Genomic DNA, 11,728 nt, shown 5'->3' on the forward strand with positions numbered 1-11,728 from the left:
TAGCAGTAACTTCCTACCTTTGATCCCAAGGGTAGTGATTGACCGTAGCGAGAGTCACTCAGTGATCAATTAAATCCCCGACCTGGTGACGAGAGGGCTCAATTTAGTTGTGTGTACATCATAATTTCATAATTGATTGCGTTACCAATGATCTATCCATCATTCCCGGCAAAACAAAACACTTGGTCACGGCAAATAGCCACTTAGCTATGATGTATCGACGACTATGAAATGCAAATGAGCAGTGTGGAAAAGCTTAATACTTGCGGTACCTCCTGTTAAAAAATAACTTGTGTGTGCGCTTGCAGTATCTCAAACGATGGCTTCCAACTTGATTTCTCTGCTCATCAATGCATTTGGTCTTTGTACCAGAACAATTAGGCTACAGTATGTTGGTAAAGTATCACACTATAATGTTTCCCCTTGGGAAAAATTCTGTAGGCAATCCATAACCAGAAGTGGTGTCACTGACACTGTATAATAATATCCCTCAGTACATAAAACATATAGCATCGTCACAATGATTTAATTACCAATTTCCAGTGAGAGACATTAGCGATGCTAGACCTGTCTGATGAATCTGTATGTAGTTGTTTGTTACATTGAAATGTTTTAATCTGACAATGATCAAATACACAGCAAGATATCTGGGGCAGGTTTTTGTCTAAAGATAATACACACTAAATTTTTCTGTATTATTCCTTTTTTTTTTTTTTTTTTCTTTCTTTAGATGATGTCGATCTAAATCTGACATGAAACTTGCGAGATAATTACATGCTGTCTCTTAATCCAAAATGCATGTGTTTTACATGAGGCAAGAACTTGGAAAGCAGGCAATGTAATTAAGATTTTTTTTATTCTTTCAAATCTAATCTTGTCAATTATTGGGATGCTCTACTATTAATTTCACTCATTGCCTACATCATAGCTAAGCCCACACAAGAAGTCCAAACTATGCAGCCCAGGTCCAGCTCAACTAAGTATACAATAACTAGGTTTTGCCTTTGAACTCTGAAATATAATATTCATGTTTCGTGAAATCAATGTTTTATAATGAATAAAATAATTTTGATACTTGCAACAGATTTGAGTGTAAATAATTATGAGCGATTCATGCACCTGCCACCTAAAAAATAAAAAATAACCGGGTCAGTATCAATAGCAGGATATGATACAGTGACTATTTTTCTAAAATTATTCCTTTAGGATTTTGACAGTGGAATAAATACAATGCATAGACATGATGTCACATCGATCATTTCCTGTTCAAATGCTTGACTGTTTCAGACTATTTTTCAAAACGTTCACCCTAATAAAATTCATATTCAACAAAGTAGTACAATGGTGTACAGAAGTAAGGGAAGACTTTTTTTCATACCTTGTTTTGCTAACTTATTTTTTTTTTTTTTTAAGATCAGAGGACGGAAAAAAAATAAATAAAAATAAAGTTTTGTTTTCTTAAATATTTTGCCAAAATCATCCAGACGGAGGAGAAAATAAAATAAAATTTTACTTGTAGATGAAAACACTATAGTAATGGGATGGTAAAATGCTTTATAATTAGGAACAGAAATTGGGAATTCTTATTTCTAGAGATTTCAAGGCAGCAGCGGGCATAATAAAAATATAGAAAAACTTTTTTTTTCTAAAATCTCCATTTTTTCCTAGTGGCGGGTACACTAATTACCCAAGAATAAAATTAATATTTTTATTTGAAATTGTCATCAAATAAGGTATATAAAGTCTCGCCTAATCATTTAAAAAAATGTAAAAATGTAGAGTGCCTTTCAATGACTTTTACGAAGCCTGTACGCAAACAGGGGAAAGATCCAGAATTTTTCAAATGGGGAGGGGGAGGGGGAGAAGGGTAAAGGAGAAAGGGGACAACAATTTCAGAATAGATAAGTGACTAGCACATAACATTGATAAGCATTGAAATTTTTAAAATTTAGGGGAAAAATTTGGGGGAGGGATACCTGTTGTCCCTATCTCCTACTGGATCTTCCCCTGACAAACTCTGTGATATCACCCGTTTAGGGCACTCAAGCTAGTTTGTAGTCTCATTTCAGTTAAGTTTTTCAATCTGACTTTTCTCACTGTATTTCTAATGTTATACAATGTCAATAAATATTGAAAGAAGAAAACTATCAGAAATCTTCAAAAATTGTCAACCATGTCATAAAATTTCAAAATTAATTGACAAAAAATGTTGTATTTTGAGAGAAAATTAACCATCACAAATATTGTTGGTGAGGTCTTTTACTATCTAATGGCAAATACCCTAGATGCAAGCCTAAGCTTCCAATTCCTTAGCTTTGCAAGTTTAAAATACCTTGCATTAATTGCAGAAAGCCAAACGTAATTAGGTGTGATATATGATCATGATGTTCGATTAGCAACAATAAAGTCCTTTGTCTTCCGTTTGGTAAAAACATTGCCGTTGAAAGCATGCGAATAGAAGTAGGAGCAGATTCAATGAGCCGTGAGGATGGGAACAGAAACAAGGAACACATTCAAGAAGCCATGATGATGAAAGCAAGGATTGGAAATTTCGTAAATTTTTTTTTCTATTTTGCTTTGTAAATAATTTTAAATATTATATTATATTATATTTTTGTAATGTATACAACTGATATTTCAAAATGATGTTAATATTAGCCTAGGCTATATATAATACAATTACAATTTTTTTAAATAACGTATCTCACTCTTACTTAGGCCTATTTAGTATAAAACAATAACAAGGACATTTTTCTTTTATACAGAAATTATACAAAAAGTCAAGACATATTTTACATTTAGTTCTATTTAATTTTTATAAAAGAAATGTCTGAATCATGCATTTATGTTTTTTATGTCTTCAAACAGAAAAGTGAAATTAATCATAGTATCTAATAACATTAATTTTATGTCTAAACTGCTACAATAATCCAGAACAATACAAAAGTACTTGACAAACCTTCCTATTAATTTGCCTAATCAGCTGTACTTTATTTCAATTAGGTAATTAGCAAGAAAAGTTGAATGACATGTTCAATCAATAACTAAACCCTGGGGCTGATTTATGATTCTCGGTAATAACAATTACTTAACAATTGCTATTATTCTAATTCTTGTGTTCTGAATAAATCTAAATTAGAGTTCTGTTGTACTAGTAGTGCAGTAGGTATGCAAGTAATATATTATTAATACTAATAAATTTAAAACATAATATACTAGTAATTAATAATACTAATAAATTCAAAACAAAGAAAATTGAATACAACAACTTTTGGGTTTGTATGGATTACTGACCAATGTATTTGTATTTCATCAGGGTAGCGAGAAAACTACTTGGCCCCCAATGACCATCTAGGTGCCTCAAGTGAGTCAAGAGGTAAGGTGAAAGAGAGGGTCTAGAAACTCTCAAAAGCTCCACACTTTAGGTATTCTTCAGATGGGATTTTGGAAATGTATGGATACTGCAGAAGATAACCCCAATACTAAAGTGTCAGTTTTGTATGCCGGTATAAAAAGTTAATCAATCCGTGAAATCATAATGTTAACTTTTTTGAAAGTCTATACTCACTATCGCACTAAACTAAATTAGAACATGCATTAAGGCTTCAAACCCTAATCTTGTTACAACCTACTGGAAAGTGCATCACAGACTGGATCGTCAAGATTTGTTTCAATGAATTAAAAAATAATTAATTGGTCATTAAAACTGTTCTATTATTTTTCGAGGGGTGTTCTCATGTGTGAGAAAGAATAGGCAATTTTTCGGTTTATCCAGGTATGTATTCAAGAAGTAGACTATGAATATTGTGTCAAATGTCACTGCGTGTGTTGACCAACTTAGAATGTACTGTTCGCTAAACAGTAGATTACAGAAAGGACAAACTAAAAATACTCTCAAAATATTTGTACATGAACGTGTCATGGGAAATGAAATCTCCAATTTCTTTAATTGATGGTTCAATCTTATTCTGTTAAATGGAGATGGTACAGTGATTTAGCATCTAGAAGTGACAATATACAGAAATAATAAACCATTTCAAGTACCCTTTGGGTATTGCCTAGACGTAAATTATACCCACGCTTTCTCAAGCTACTCTTTTCTTCTGCAACCTACAAATTACTAATCACATGAAGAAATATAATACCTACTAAGTAATGAACTACGATTGCAAACATGGAATAATTAAATAACATACAGTAGGCATAAAAAACATCAATTATAAAATGACCAATCACAACTAATGAGTTCTTAATATACCTATAGCAAGTGACCTAATGACAGAGATATGTTTTAAAATTTGAATGTGCATACTTTCTGCTGGCTTGAAGTTTCCAATCATTAAGGTCACGATTGAAAGGCGCCCTCATTAATTATCTCAAATGCCGCGTAAATATCCACTGACTTTAAAATTATACACTCGGAAATCAGTAGAAGTGCTAGACACTCATCTTACTAGTAGCAGTCGTGGTTTGGTGGTATTCAGTTAGCTGGGTTCAATCAAAACAAATGCATTTTATACAGGACTTATAAACAATACAATACCAGCAAATATTAACCAATGAAATAGGAGAGATTCATTTTTCTCATTTATAAAGAGATATCCCAAAATTCCTCTTGCCTGTGGGTACTGTCCTTCATTCTAAAAACAGGCACTGTGTGGACAAAAAGTTCTATTGCATGTTAATTCAACATTATTCAAGTACTTTGTTGATGGAACATATTATAATGTTGTTTTTGTGTCTACGGGGGGCATAGACACTATGTTATCGCCTGGCAGTTAACCCTGTAAGAGTGAGTAAATCCAGTGGAGGTACATGATGGGTCCTACTACTACGAGGTAGGGGGCGCCTTATTAGAAATCGAATAGAGTTTGAAACTCAAACAAAATTACATTCAAAACTTGAACATGCATCACAGAGATGCAGCACATATTTCGATACAAACATCTTTTACTGTCTTTTGAAGGATGCCATAATAATAGGATTGCATTTTTCAACAACATAACCCCAGAGATGTTAACTCTTTGGTTTTACCTAAACGCCTGAAACTAAAACGCTGTGTGCAGAAGTAAACGATTATGAACTTCTCAAACTGAATCCCCATGAAGACAATATAGTAAACATAATACAGTATAAGGCAACAGACACATGCTCCCACTGGAAGCCTATTTTATAAACTGCTAACATAGCCTAGCATATCAAATTGCATGTTTGTCTTACCAATGCAATTGATCAATGTACTCAGAAACATTTCTTTTTCATAACAGTTAAAGGATTGATCATTCTTAGATAATCATTACCAATTGTGAAATTAAGCTCAAACTGCGCAGTGTCTAAGCTTGGTTGGTGGGCTTCAACATACATCCACCAGCAATGCCAGTAAGTCAGCATTTTTTTCAGATCTTCTATATTTTTTTACAGTAGTTGATATATTTCTAATGTAGATATGCTACTGAACAGGTTTTTCCCAGTATAAAAAAAATTTAAAAAAAATAAATAATGTATATTTTGAGGGCTTTAATCATTGTTTGGTAGGTTAAGCATTCTATTAAGAATAATTTTTTTATAACTATACTTCTAAATAATAAAAATTAATTATTAATATACAAATTGCTGTTGTAGTGTAAATTTATCCTAGCGTTCTGTAAAGCATTGCGAGAATGACATTTTTTGAAGATATACCATCAGAACTAAACAAAATACTAAAAGCAGGTAACATCAAATAAGAAATTAAAACTTGAAATGCCTTTATTTTAAAATTAATTTTCATGATTCTATTGAAAGTCAGAAAGAGAAACTACTAAATATTTTAGATTTTACAATATATAGACAATACCTCTTAACATAAATGCACATTGGTAACAATAGATTATGCACAAAAATGATTTCATATAAAATAACATAATATCTGTTAGCTTACTGTAATGCTACACTGATTCCATGCATTTGGGAGATGGCCAATCAATCAATAGATGTTTTCGAGATAAGACAAAGGAAAGAAACTGAAGAAATGTAGCAATTAAAGGATGGTAGGCCATCTGTACATATTTTTCTTCTCCATACATGTTAAATGTGGTGTTTAATCCTTGAAGACTTAGTAATATTGCCTATTTCATTACACCATACTTGGAGAACTTACATTGTTATTCTCCGAGGAGAAAATGCCACCTGTCAAATTAATGAACAATGCAACTTAAATTGAAAACATTCAGCTTTAGGAAGATAATAATTATAATAATATTAATAATAATAATGATAATAAATCATCTATTAGGAATGGAACTTGTTTCTTAAAAAGATTTAATCCACATTCAAAAATACCCCTATCTGGAAATGGATTAATCCATTTCAAAGAGTGCTCCACAATTCATTAATATCTTCAGTATTAAAAGTTAGAAAGATAATTTAGAATCTGTAATTAATATATATTCAATGACTTGCATATAATAATAATTTATTGGAACTTCTTTTTAAAACAGAGGCACACGTTAAACAAAAAGGTGCATCCACAAATCACATAAAAAAAGTATAGTAAAACATACCTTAATTAAAAATAATAGGTAAAATATGTTAAGATCAGAAGTTTGATCAAATAGAAAAGTGGATAACACATTTAAATCATCAAAAGAGAATTGCATGTGTCTTCATCAGGTACTGTAATAAAATGGGAATGGTAACACAGAATCATTAAAAATATAAAATCTCAAAGTTTAAAATGTCCTTCCAAAACTATCATCATAAGCCAATATCACAAACTAACTAGCCAACTTGTACAACAAACTTTACTAATTAATTTACTAACATTAAAGATGCACTGTCCCATGGAAAATACCAACAAAATCATAAATATCATTTTGAAATTAACTTGCCCATTTGAAGTAACATAAAAATTATTGACCCTAGAAATTAGTGTCTTGAACATAGGAATTAGTGTATTTAACAAATGTTTACCCATCATTTTACAGCGAAAAAAATGATAGAAACACTTCCAGTTACTGGAAATGTTTTATTATCTTTATTATAATCATCCAGCTAAAAAATTTGGGTACAAAAGCATTCTCACATGAGACACAAACTGCGACAAAACCAGCTTAAAAAATAATGTTTTTCTCTACTAAGGATCGTGGATTCCTTTCAAAAGCTTGAAATCTACCCACTCCGGACACGACTGACAAACTATATCTCGTTCAAACAAGATCATTTTCAAACAACCAGGATAAATGTGAATACTGGCTGTTTAAAGTGGGGATCACATGACTATTGAACATGACTGCCACCATTCTATAATTATATAATGATTTAGTGGGTATGTCTAAGATATGATGAGGAGCACTAAGATATAAAGCTGCATCTCAATCAAATAGAGAACTACTATTTTTACTGTAAATGCTTAAATAAGCGCCGCACCAAACCCAATTTATTTTAAGTTAAGCACCGCTCTCGAATAAGCGCTGCACCACTTAATAAAGAGTATATTACTTGGTGTGTAATGAAAAACTTTGAGAAACAGGGTTTTAAATACAATACAGTGTTAAAAAGGAATAAATAACACAATGAAGACAAAAGCATTTCTTCATAAAAATTTATTTATGATGACGTGGGACTAATGACAAGCCTACTGAACTGGGGGAATACGTGCGGCATGCCATGCCAGTATATTTTTATAAGCGCCGCTCTCAAACAAGCGCCGGACTGAAGCTTTCAAAAAGTTCATAAGCGCCGTGGCACTTCTTCAAGCATTTATCGTATTTTTAAAATCCAATTATATATATAAAAAAACAAACAAGAACAAAACAAACCTTTGATTAAGCCATGATTTTACAGCAACAATAATGATTTAAACAATATGAGATGAATTTATTATTATTTATTATTATTTTCTTTTTCATTGTAATTTTTAATGTATTAAAACAAATTTTAACCATGGTGTTCCGTACTGATTTTATATATTTTATATTGTATTATATTTTATGTCAAGAGGTTCTCACTTTTGTGTTGGGCCCTCAGTCCAATGTTTCCTTTCGAACAGTTTGTAAAATATGTAATAAATAAATAAATAAATAAAAACAAATTCTGCAAAATCTAAAAATCACTAGGTAGAAATAGCATTATAAAACACTATTTAAGGTGCTTTACCAAATTTGATCAATACAAAGCAAATAGTATAAACAAAGAACACATCTAATACATGTTCAAATAAAAATATCACAAAAACATTCACAAATTTGCTATTGATAGTCCACATCACATACCTAGCATCTGTTACTGTATTTCCTCTTTCACTGAGTGTTGTTAACTTTTGAAGTCGTTTCTGTCAAACATGCATAATTAATTTACAGAAGGAAAGTAACAAATTCATATTCATTATGGGGAGGTGATTTTCAAGTGCATACCTACTTATTGTTGATTAATGAACTGCAAGTGGTTATATAAAGGCAGTGTTTGTGATAGTCCGAGTGTCTTCAACCACTCTAATGACGTAGACATACTGTAAGTTTACATAGTAGATTTACATTATTAAAAGTGAAGTACTAGGATACTGAAATATATCTGAGCATATTTGACTAGATAACCAAACTATTTACTGTTAGTATACAATACAAGTTTACACATGATTATAGGCCCTACTGTGTTAATAATAACATAAGTACCACTTTTCAACACACTGAATATTAAATAATTAATTTTGCGATGTGGATTTAAAAGCTTTATATTTTTTAAATGTTTGTAATTAAAATATTTGCAAAGCAGAATGTATAATGCAACAGGAAGACAAAAACCAACATCTAATAATCATATTTAAATTTTATCAGGTTTTAATGTAACACAAGTTTTATTATTTGGAATATAGTACTTCCTCCAAAAAGATACTGTCTACAGTAAATTGAGATTCGAACCAACACTTTGAAAATACTTGTTGGGTACTCATTTAGTAGTTTAATGCTTGAAATCTTTTCGTAGGAATGAAAAAGGTATTATTTTAAATGATTGAAATATATGCTTTCTGTAATAATAATATGATAAACATTCTATAACATTGGGAAAAATGTTACCAATTCCAAGGAGACATACAAAGAATACAAAAATCTATAAAAATTGATTTACGTTACTACCCTAGCCAATTAAAAGCTGGAAATATGCAAAGGATAGCAATCATATATTTTTATGAGTCTGTATTGGAAAAGAAATATTTTTTTCTTCTTAATTTTAAATTGAAATAATATAAACAATGTCTTTCATTATCATCATGTAATAAATATGACTACTAGAATAAAAAGGCAACTGATAAGGAACATATAATTAATTAAAGATGCATTGTTCACTTTGCCATTTAAATTTTCACCTATTTCACCTTTTGGGAGAGGGAGGATGCTGAGTGAAAAGTACTTTGGGTGAAAAGAATGATGGACAAGGGTTTCATTAAGAGCCGGCGATTTCAACCAATTACTACGGTTTTCACCGGCTACTTTTATAGCCCACTGGGGGATACGCCCCAGACCCCCCCCCCAAAAAAAAACTCTTCTGCACCTCATACTCATTCTCCTCCTACACTAAACCTTAATGAAAACCCTGATGAATGTACCTCACCAAGAGACAAGTACCTTTAAATAATCATTTAAATTACCTATTAAAAGGGTGTAGATTAAAAGGAGCATCAACTCCGACCACAAACTGGACCCTTCTACTCAACACTGGCAAGCAGCCTCATACCAAGACATTTGGGTTGTATAGGCTGTTACCAGACCCCAACATTTAAGCATCAGCCGTTAAATGCCTCAAAGCCACATTCGGCGGCCACAAGAGTACCTATTCCAGTACTGTACCACATTATGCATAATTAAGCACAACAAACATGAACTTCTAAATTAGATTCTACAGCAATTAAATTTCATACTGAGCATGAGGAAACCAGTTCACAACAGGCAATTACACTATAAAATGATGCCGTTAACTGGACAGTTCCTAGGGCAGTGGATGATGAACTACAGTAGTAGTAGTTCTTCAGTTCAGTAAGCTATAGGCCATACTTTACAGTATAATAATATGATCAACAATCAGCAAATTATAATGGTAATTAATCATTGCATGTAAATTTTCAATTGTATATTATTATTATCTATTTCAACATTTTTATATTTTGGATAATAATTGTTGACTTAATATAGCGCATATTGTAGAGACCTAGATAATGCACTTAGCATTATTATCCCCGGTCACTGGATCAAGCACATGCAACACATACTCAGGTCCCTTGGGAGAAAGGAGGCAGTTGGGCATGTGAAAGGTGCCCTTTTCCCAACAAATGTTAAAAATCCAAGTTTTCTTTGGTAATATATTGTAAGCCTATTTGATTAATAGCATATTTGAAGTGATCTTTCAAGGTGTCAGTAATGCTTGGACAATCTTGTAAATAAAGTCAGTGGGGTGCAGGTTCTTCTTTTTTTTTTTATTCAGGAGAATTAACAAAATTCCCCAGACCGAGAGATTACATGGATTCAAGAGGCTCCTGATATTCACCAGCCCTATGCCTAGTAGTAAGACTGTGGCTCTTGAAAAACTTTAATACACTGATGAAATATGATTATGGCTACCCCACCACTTTAACTTTTATCTATCAACTTGGCCCTAGGCCTAGTCAAACAAAATAGGCCGTGGACATTGTTCCGACAACCTTATGTAAATCTGTGATGTTGATTGGTGGAGGAGCTGGCTTTTACCCTAACTAAGCTAACCTTAAGTCTTGCTGCTCTCTTATTAATACACTACGGCATGTCAAAAAAATATCAATATGCCATAGGCATACATACTACTATAGTGAAACAAAATATACCAAACCTATAAATATAACTAATCTAGCCCTACAATAATGTGTTAATTCCCTTCTCCACCCACCATCCCCCCACCCATCCTCCACACACGGATACAGATGTACTAGGCCCCTAGTAAGTAGGCCTAGGGCCAAACACCCCTGGTGTCATCAAAATATCAACTCAATCTTATCAACACTTTAATTCTTCTAATGACGACCAGTTTCTAGGTCAAGCCAAAACAAAAACCACGTGAATATTACCGTGGATGGATTCAGCCCATTTTAGCATTAATATCTTGAGGTGGGATGAAAACTGGTACGCTATATAAGTAGGCCCATAAAGGCCATCCTGCATCTCTCACATCCCACAGCCAGCCAAAAAACTTTCAATGACCCATCTAAACTTTATAGGCTAGCCCGGCGCACCGGTAATTTTTGATGTCATTATGCAGAGAGGTGGCAGTTGCCGCCAACAGCATAAGGCACAAACTACATCAAATCCTACCTTTATAATGAATTATAATATCCGGCTTTGAAATGAAAGAATTGTTTTGGTCCCTTAATTTATTCCTGATTAAAATATCCTAAACTTCCCTGGAATTTCTGCCTTCGCCTCTCACACAGTCATGCTCTCCATCAGTAAGTCGCCATCTTCTCTACTCGGCTATTTTTTATGATTGCGGAAGTGGTCACGTGATACTACCAGTAATCTTATATTTTGTTTCCATACTTTAAGAGCAACTCGAAATCAGAAATTTGGAAAAGGCCATATTTTGACAAAAGCTTTTATAACATAGGTGCAGATTATTATAAATAGAAAAAAGTCTATATATAGATCGATAAAATTTACAATGTTTGACTCCAAACATTCACCCCACCCCCCGCACCCCATCCATACACACACTCTCACCTCCTCCT

General features: G+C 32.6%; 1 protein-coding gene across 1 annotated transcript in view; it reads right to left on the minus strand.

Moving 5' to 3' along the window:
- LOC117108930 (liprin-beta-1-like) overlaps positions 1–11,477 on the minus strand; it is a 64,074-nt gene extending 52,597 nt beyond the window's left edge. Inside the window, exon 1 of the mRNA XM_033251111.1 lies at positions 11,316–11,477. The gene's annotated coding sequence lies outside the window, so the exon portion shown is untranslated. The remainder of the gene's footprint in view (positions 1–11,315) is intronic.
- Positions 11,478–11,728: the final 251 nt, after the last annotated feature.

The sequence above is a fragment of the Anneissia japonica genome, unplaced genomic scaffold, assembly GCF_011630105.1.
Source record: "Anneissia japonica isolate Jap-2015-1 unplaced genomic scaffold, ASM1163010v1 scaffold987_len1640505_cov201, whole genome shotgun sequence".
Taxonomy (NCBI): Eukaryota; Metazoa; Echinodermata; class Crinoidea; order Comatulida; family Comatulidae; genus Anneissia; species Anneissia japonica.